We start from the raw sequence: 9,696 nt of genomic DNA, 5'->3' as shown, positions 1-9,696 counted from the left end.
ATTTTGTTCTATAATTTTGTTTTGTACAGTCTGGTTTTAGCTAGAAAATAATTAAACTTATGTAAAGAAATTGGATTACGTTACTACCCATTTGCCTCCATAACTCCATATTATTTTTAATTTAACTTTTTTATATTATGTTATATTTTATGGTCTTCATTATTTTTAAAATAATAAAAAGCACCCATGAATTTTAATTAGAAGTTTAATGAGACATTCCAAAGTTTTTTATGTTGATTAAGTTTTAAATTTCTAATTGTAATACTTTTTCTCGTGTCATTTGCCCATAGGACTGCGTGAAATTTGTGTGGTTTAATTTATTTTTTTTATGTACATTACTTGATGTTATAGACTTACTTGAAGCGAATTAATCATTGTAGAGAGCAGGAAAAAATAAATAAAAACCGGAAAACTCAGGAATATTCCTGTCATATTGCTATTTGCTACCGTTTCGGCATTCTTTGAAACATGGTAACTTGTTCCAAAAACTTGTAAGTAAAGTTTATAACTCATTTTGACAGCCATTTTAGTCTCTTTAGTTGTTCGAGGAAACTCAAATTCTTATGTTAATTATTAATATTATATTTCAATAACTATATATAAATTTTTAAAAAAGTAGTGGATGTCGGTAATTTTAAGGGTGATTTTTAAAACCGGGAACCGGTCGAAAATTACAATTATTAGAATTATTTTTTTAATGTTTTATCCATTATCACTCAAATTATATTAATTGATTAATTAAAATTAAATTATTTGTTTAAGTAAATTTATCTTAATAGCAAACTACAGTCTGTTTTTTTCTGTTTTCCTATTTGGTCTAGCTCTTTTTATTTATTTATTTTTTTATAATGGGTTTTTAGTTTGTACATCTTTTTACTAAGGACTCCAATGAAGGCTATTGTTGTTATTATTATTATTATATCCTTTTGAAAGTTCCCATTTACCTCTTTATGCGCTGTTGCCTTCTAGAATCATTGAATCATATAACGGCTGTGGTAGTAGGTTGAAGAAGAGGCAAAACGTCTCCTGTGAAAGGCTCCCTTTGTCAGCCCTTCCGCCCTGGGAACAAGACGCTCGCTGGACCGTCACTTATTCGTCACTGTCATGACAGCCCTCTCACTCACATACACTCCGTGTTTTTGAATCTGCTCTCTCAACTGCGAGACACAAAAAGGCTAAACAATGTTTAGTTTTAAAAAGTATATCACAAATAAAAAAAAATATGTAATTTAAATTTTTTAAAGTATTTTTACTGAGATTTAAATAAATTAAGGTTTTTAGAAAAAATCCATAAATTATGTAGTGTTTTTAATTTAAAAAATAATCAGCGAGACTTCAAAAATTATTTACATTATTAATTTGTGATAGGTAATATTTATTTTGTTACCATTTTATCACTAATACGTTTTCACCATAGATTCTAAAATATTTTCCTTACGTGTTTGTTACATACTGTCAAATTATTTTTTTTATCTTCATTTTGGAAACCATCCTTTCAAGTCTAATGTGTTGCTGAAGCTTTTTCTAAAATTCATGCAGTAAATGATTTTACAAAGATCTAAAACTTATCCTATTAATTTGTAATTCATAATTCACTTTTTTAAATTAAGTTGTTAAAAAAGTGTTCACGTTTTTCACATTATCTAACTGAGTAGAAATAAAAGTAATTTATCTTTTTTCTTACTTTGAATATTTAAATTTTTTTTTATTATTAAAATTTACTAAATAACCATCACTATCACCACATAAACATATGGAATCATAAAATAATATGTTTAGTGCACTCTATGTGAATTTCTTTTGAAATATTTTAGATGACCTATTAGAAAATGTCATGTTATTTGTTATAACATATTTCGTAATTTATAATTCTAATATTTCCCGAATCTGTTTGTAATTTATTGCATTTTGAGACCAAAAGTTTATATGAAGAAACTATAAATTCAGAAGAAAATTATTACAGGCAAACAAATACATTTATAAATTGTAAATATGATAAATAATTTTAGAAACTATTATGAAATATTATTGGTGATTAGTCTGAAAATGGCAAGTGAGCCGAAACGTTACTAAAAACATATTTCAATAAATATTTTATTAAGATGTTAAATGAGGGTTTGAAATGTGGTTCTAGTTTTTCTCTTTAATCTATGTAGATTACTATTTAAATGAAAAATAAGCACTTTACTTTAAAATGTAAATCCTTCATATAGAAAGAGTTTTCTCAAACAGCTACCATCTTCCCAATTACGCCTTTAGAACTCGAAGGCCCATATAGTATTTATATTGATTCGATCTGTTAACATGCTAATTTTATCTACCTGTTTCGATCGCCTTAACGTTACCAACACCTACATTAACAAAATCAAGATTCCTAGATTTTGTTAGTGTTTTTATCAATTAAATTATTAATTCAACAATCGGTTTATCTCTTTCTGTGGAGAATTTCCTAAGTCAAACTTTATTTTCGAAAACATTCAGTTTTTTACCATTTTAAACAATTTGCTCCCAGTTAAGTTTCTAAAATAGAATATATATCAATATAAACACGTTATTAGTTATGTTCACCATATATTATTATTGTCCTATTTTCTAATCACTTCTTTTGTTTTTTTAAAATTTATATTTTGTTTCTTTATTCTCGTATTTTACTTACACATTTCATTAGTTACATATATTTTCTATCTCTTTGTTTTTTTTTCATAACTTTAATTTTTAAATTATTATTAAATTGAAATATTCATATTTCTTTGTTTTTTTGCATTATATAACTTTTTATTTTTATTTCCTTAATTATGATATTTTATTTATGTATTTATACGTTTTATTTTCCACTTCTTTCATTACATTATTTTTATGAATTTTCATTTTGTACAATTATTTACTTTGATCATTCATCAACAGAGCTATGATGAAGGCTAGAAATTCTGGCCGAAATGTCACTACTAAATAAGTTTTTTTAAACTTATTTGTGTTATTCTCTGGCCACACCCCAACCCTCTTCTCCACATATAGAATACATATCATTGAAATTAATTTTTCATATTATGAAAGTGGGTGGTGAAAATATAATTGTTAAGCATTATATCACTTCACAAAAAGTAATGCTTTAGCTAATTCTAGCGCTATAAGTGCTATATATCCATATAAAGTTAAGTATGTATTTTCAATGCCATTCGTGCTCTCTCCAAAAAATAAATAATTAAGTTCGTATTCTAGCTTACTGACTTAAGTCCTGATTTATATTCAGTAGTTTTCACTTTCATTTTTTTATATTTGTAGGAAACAAAACCCATGAAAAGATTAAAAAAAAAAAAGAATGAAAACGAGGTGAATTCTTTATCCCTCTCCTCCAAATATACTAAATGAAGGAGAACCACTTAAGACTGGTTGATAAATAAGTCATTTAATTTTTTTTTTAATGTTTTGAGTATATGTTGCGTTGAAAAAAAGCTGATCAGATTAAACATAGGCATTTTCAGATCACGATAGGATCGTTTACATCTTTAAAAACTCCCACTTAAATTAGAATGAAATTCCTTTAGTGTCATTTCTTTTTTTGTTTATTAGTTTGGATATACCTTCCATGCTGTGACTGTATATGCATGTATTTATCGTTAATTTACAATAATAATTTTTGTAGGTAGTTATCTAATTATTTAATGGTTCAGTGAATGTCCTACAATTTAAAGCTATTACTTTGCGTAAACCTAACGCATGCACCAATTTGCTTCATTTTCCATAGTGAGAGGATTCGTGATAATTATGATCTTGTAATTACATTGTATTTTTCTTTTTGTACACTGGGTTATTGCATTTTTGGTAATTTAAAGAAAACGTATTTTTTCCTATTAAAATCCTAATTTTACTAGACTGAGCCACTTTAAACCACACATTTTCAGACATTGTCCTTATAGGATAGGATACTGTTTAGTATTTGGCTACCAATACTTGCTCCATCAGACACAATAGTTAAGTTAGGTGGAATTCTTTTCAATTAGGTGCCCAACTAAGATAGTTATAATTTATCACTACTCGAAGATATAATTTTTTTTTTCTAAGGAAGTGAAACTAAAAGCATATAAAACATTTCCGAATCTTAAAAAGATGCTAAAATTGGAAAAATCTTAGTTGAAAACTGAATTGAAAATAATTCAAGTCTAAGATTCATGGGGCTAGGATGAAATTTATGTATAATCTATTAAGGTTTTATATTATTTCCTGTGCCCTAATGTGTATGAATTTATTTTCTATTATTAATGATAATCTATTATTATTAGATTATTTTGACGAAAGTTTAATTAATTTTTTTTATCTTACTTTTGAATATTAACAATGCTAATTAGTCAAAGATAACTATTTAAGTGTTGAAATTAACATTCCGGAGGTGGAATTAATTACACTAACTGTCTCCTAAGACGCTGGATTGGACCAATTATTCCAGTAGATAATTTATTCAGACCCGAGGAAGATGCTGAAGGTGACACAACCTTGGGGCTTTATGGGAATCGTTTCGTAACCCAACTTTCCCTCCTTATCTTCTCCAGTTCCGTTCCTTCGTCATTGACCGGTTTTCTAGAGTCGGGTTTTATCTCTGCGGCAGGTCTTCTGTTGCCCCAATAAAGAACTCTATAATAGGATCTTGATAATTCTACCATAACTATTTCCATGATAATCCCCATCCATTCCTCTTAGATTGGATTAATATTGAGTCGTTGCTTTTTACATAGTAAACTCTTTTGCTTTATTGTTTTGTGATTTATGAAATGATTACTTTCTATTGTAGTCATTAGTATAGTATACTTCTGTAATAAGAGAAACTTGCAACCCTAGTACTTTCATTGGGCTTCTACTTGTAACACTAATTTTCCAGCTGCCCACAGAGGTCAGGCAAGCGAATGACTATTTTTTATTGTTAGCATAATCATGTGTTAGATGGTGCTAATATTACTTCTGTAAATGAAACGTTCATGAAGTATGGGATCACGGGCGCAAACTTTTAATCTTCCTCTGAATCTAGTCAAAGTTGACAATACTGTTTATTTTTACAATTCATTAAAGTTAAAAATTACCACAATAAGAGCTATTGCTTGTATAAAAACTGTTCGAACCACCTAACAATTTGAAAAAAAAAACACTAAAAGTTCTCTATAATGAAATGTGCTTCTATTGAAATACCAATTGCACATTATAACATTATTTGTTGAAATCGATTTTTGGGCGCCAGAAATAAAATTCTATTCGTACATCCGTAGGAGGAGTCTTATCAAATAATTTATTTAACAAAAAAAAAAAAGATTATTCACAGTTGAATTAATAGGAACTCCTTTCGGTAGCTTGGGAAGTTAAAACAGAATGAAGGAGACTTCTCCGTGCCAGGTATTAGCCAAATCCTATTACTTAGGGCCCCAAGTCATTTACCCATTAAGAAGATTATGTTCTTTCCTTTTATTGTTTCTGTTTCTGAGGTACTTGACCTGATCTCAACGAATGTGGATGAACCCGAATAGATGTCAGAACCAGTTGTAGAATAATAATATTTTATGTATATAATTTTTAAATGAGTTGTAACTTTTTTTGTTAGAGAGAAAAACCATCCTAGGATTTTCTAATTTTGTTTGGAATATTGATTCTGAAGAATGATGGATCTCCAAGATAATTTAGGGAGCTATTCAAAGCTGAAATGTGTAATATGCATAATTGGTAATATAATCGCAAATCGAAGTTAAATGAGTTAGCTGATTTGGAAGCCATTTAGCTCTGAACCGAATTGTATTGGTAGACCAAAACGTTGGTAATAATATTGTGTTGGATTTGACCTTATCAATTTGTGTTGACATGCCTATGTGAAGGAATATATTTAGGTTAGTTATTTGTTATTTTTATATTTGCTTGTTATGAGATCTTTCTTAACATACCGAAATATGATTCTGATTAAATTGTTACTTAAATTTTTTTTTTAAGTAGTTTACACTTCTCTTTTAAATGACGTTGCATCAGCGTTGATCATTGACTATTTAGTGCGAGCTTCGAGATTCGCTTTTACGAGTAATGCTGAATAAACAAGTTGAGGTAGGTATTGAGGAGCGGTACTTTGCTCTCACCGTTTTTATTTTATTCATTTCGAACTCACTTATTTAAATAACTTCACTTCTTTAGGTTAGCTATTCGAATTTTTACTACCTCTCACAAGCAAGTTCTTCTATTTATAAAGTCGCAAATAACTTGGAAAGCTACGATTATAGTTTTTTGCAATTCGATATAATGTATGACTTGTTTTTTTCTATTGAAATAGGTTATGAATGCGTAGCATTGATCTACTTTGGGAAAGTTATTATTTAAAAATTAAGGGAGCATCACAAGTAGATAGGTTAAATTTGTATAGAAATTTAATTGTTCCACATATATAACGAGGGTTAATAACTTTAAATTTTGAAATAAACTGAATAAGTGGCATGAATGCTGCCTCCTCCAAGCATATTCATTTTAAACGTACTATACCAGGCATTGAACCTTTAGATCCACTTAGCCTTTCATTATGATTTTTCTAATTCAATAAGAATTAGTTCTGTTTTAATCATGCTTGCGAATTTATAGCTAAAAAAAAGTCCCGTAGAGTACCTTTATTACCAATTTAATTATTCTCTATGTTTATTTATATTTATAATTGCCTCTTTTGTATATATTTTTTTGTTCTTTACTTTATTCTATTAATTTAGTTCTCTACAATTTATGGGTGTATGTGTAAATATATTATCAAAAAGCCAGTATATTATTTAAAAATCATATAGCTTTGTAAGAAACATTTCTTTTGCTGTTGCATGTGTGAAATGCTCTCACACAGAAAAAAAAAAAACTAAATTGTTATTGTTTGGAATAAAATTCGAATGACAGAAATAGTTTAGTGATTTTTTATATCATAGTTACAAGCATACCAGAAGTGTCCTGTTAATAGAGAAGACTACGTCTATAATAGAACCTTTTAGAAGCGACTCATGACAGAAAATCGTTTTTCGATTTCACCTTTGTTATTCTAAAAATAATTTTTTTCTTAGCCCCCATTTTTGCCTCTCTCATTTATTTCAAAATGCTACTTTTGAGGTGTTTTCTATCAAAAATAATTATATCCTGTTCTAAAAACTAAAGGTTTTTAAAAGGATTCCTTTTAATGGAAATTAAAAATCTACCCCAATAGTCTATTTAATTTATTTCAAAATTTAAATTTTATCCTGCCAAATAGGTGTAATAATTGAAGATTTAATATAAACATTTATCTTGTCTAGATGAGACGCTCACATAATAATTTTTTACTGATAACTATCCAAAAGTTGATATTTAGACTTTTTGTAGACAACCCCTCATTTGTGTTTACTCTACTTTCATAAATTTGAGAGGATAACACTATTAAATAAAACTATCCTTTTAATTATTTTGAAATTTAGTGCGTAATATGTTTTTATTTTACGATATTCAGAACAAAAATTTCAGTTCAATTATTTGAAGGTTTTGATTACTGCTTTGGTTCAGGTTATTTATAATTTTTAATCAGCATAAAATAGCGTTGTCTATTTTTTAGGAAATTATATGTATATTTATGTATTTTTTTGCATTGCAATGTGCATATATAATAAACATAATATGGTTTATTATATGCTAAGTATTATTATTTTTCTAAATTATTTGTTTATCATTAGTAGGTATTTGTACTTTTTTATGGACAATCTTTGTAATTCCTTTACTTACGAATTATTTTATTTTCTCTCAACTTCCTTCTCATGAAGATATTTAGTACCATTACTTTTCTGAAAGCTTCCAAATGCCTTAGTAATGTATTTATAACTAACAATCAATGGTTAAATCCTTTTCTAATAAGTAGAAATTCTTGTTTGAATGTAAAAAATAAACATTAAGCTATATTTTATGTAGATATTATGATTTTATTGCCAAGATCTATTACAAATTAAAATTTACAGCTTTGTTTTAAATAATCTTAATTTTAATTGTAAACAAATTCTTGTTTTAATTGCTTACATTCCATAAAACCTGTCTAGTGCAAAAGTCGATACCAAATTTCAATTAAAAAAAACTAAAAACAATAAGTTAGTCAAGAGTCTTTTGGAAAATAATCAGTACTAAATTTCTTTCCAAATATTGTGTTTTCAATCAAAATAAAAAATTATTTGCTGGTTACTGGTGAAGTTTTAAAGTTTTTTTGGAATTTTCAACATTTTTTTTTATAGAAACACTAATTTGTTTTTTTATTATCCTTATCCTATATATCGTATTTTCTTTATTTATTATTACGTGATTGTGATCAATTTAAAAGTAATAAGTTAATACTATTTAGATTATATTCATTTATAAAATATCTAATTTATTTGTTTCTGTTGGTAAAGTATTTTCTCTGAAGATTAGATTGGCCGTGCAGAAAAGCCGAGACGATTTTCCTTATTGGTTTCATTTGCTTCCCTGAACGTTTGCTTCCATTTCTATATTTATGATGACCTTTCTGCCTTTTTTTTTGTTCTTCTGTATGTATCTATTTCAATCAAAAAGAATAAGAAAAAACCATATGAATCCATTTTTTTAAATTAAAAATTATGTTATAATAACAAAAACTTATAACAATTTTATTCTATATTTGTATGGATTTAATATATGAATGAATGAAAAAATAATTTTATTCTGGAACATATGTCCCCTAAGAATAAATACAGGGCCGCCCATAGCTCAGTGGTTAAGACACAGTCTTACCAATTTGATGTCTATTGGCGGTGCCGGTTAGAATCCGGCCTGGGACGTTGACTTTTTTCATTGAGTGGTGGTCCCACAAAATGAAGAACTTTGACCCCCAACCATGGTTAGGCAGTATAGGACTCCAATGGGAGTCTTGGCCGAAAAAAAAAAAAAGAATAAATACATGGTTCATACATTAAGATTTTTGTCTGGCATTTACAAGTTTCCAGTAAGTAAAATGAAATTACATTGGAATATTGGCTTAACTGCTGTTTATAATGTTAATCAATGTATGCCTATTTATTTGATTAAAATGATGCGGAGGTTTGGTTATACAATAAGTGAAGGAATAGGTGTTATTTAAAGGAAAGAATGGATGAGGACTGGCGAATGGAGATGGGAAGAGAATTCCAGAAGGAGTTTGCACGTTTGACGAAGGATTTGCTAAATAAGGCGGTTCTATAGGAGGTCATATATAAATCAATCTGTTGGGATCTGGTGTTTAATGAATGGTTGGATGAACGAAGAGTGAGGAGATCAAGGATATAGGTAGGTTTTTTTATTTTAAGAACTTGGAATAGGAAAACACCAAGGAAGTATTGCCTTCGGGAGGTTGGATAGAGCCACTTCAATTCGGTATACCAGCGAGAGACTTGAGAGCGCTTTGGAAACCCTAAGATAAATCTTACAAAGCAGTTCATTTGGTATACTTGCCACATGCTTATGTGCTAATTGCCAGTATTAAGTAGCAAAATACATTACTATCAATCTCTATTCTACACCTCTTGCTAATTAGTTGAATTTATAGTGTGCATATTGTCGATTTCGAGTTTCAGTCCATATTAGTTCTGTATTCTTCTCAGTATATTATTTGTTAAAGTGTTAACCTACATTTTTGAGAATTGAAGTTACTATTAAAATTTAAAATGATTATTATTATTATTATTAATGTAGATTAGA

General features: G+C 28.1%; 1 long non-coding RNA gene across 1 annotated transcript in view; it reads right to left on the bottom strand.

Moving 5' to 3' along the window:
• LOC106677090 (uncharacterized) overlaps positions 1-1,686 on the bottom strand; it is a 2,452-nt gene extending 766 nt beyond the window's left edge. The window contains exons 1-2 of the long non-coding RNA XR_001342544.2: positions 1,439-1,686; positions 945-1,157 (exon numbers count right to left, since the gene is read on the bottom strand). This is a non-coding gene — a long non-coding RNA (uncharacterized lncRNA). The remainder of the gene's footprint in view (positions 1-944; positions 1,158-1,438) is intronic.
• Positions 1,687-9,696: the final 8,010 nt, after the last annotated feature.

The sequence above is a fragment of the Halyomorpha halys genome, unplaced genomic scaffold, assembly GCF_000696795.3.
Source record: "Halyomorpha halys isolate HHAL.00 unplaced genomic scaffold, Hhal_1.1 Scaffold87.1, whole genome shotgun sequence".
NCBI classification, from domain to species: domain Eukaryota; kingdom Metazoa; phylum Arthropoda; class Insecta; order Hemiptera; family Pentatomidae; genus Halyomorpha; species Halyomorpha halys.
Note: the sequence above shows the minus strand (reverse complement) of the source record. Positions and strands in the feature narration are given on the sequence as shown.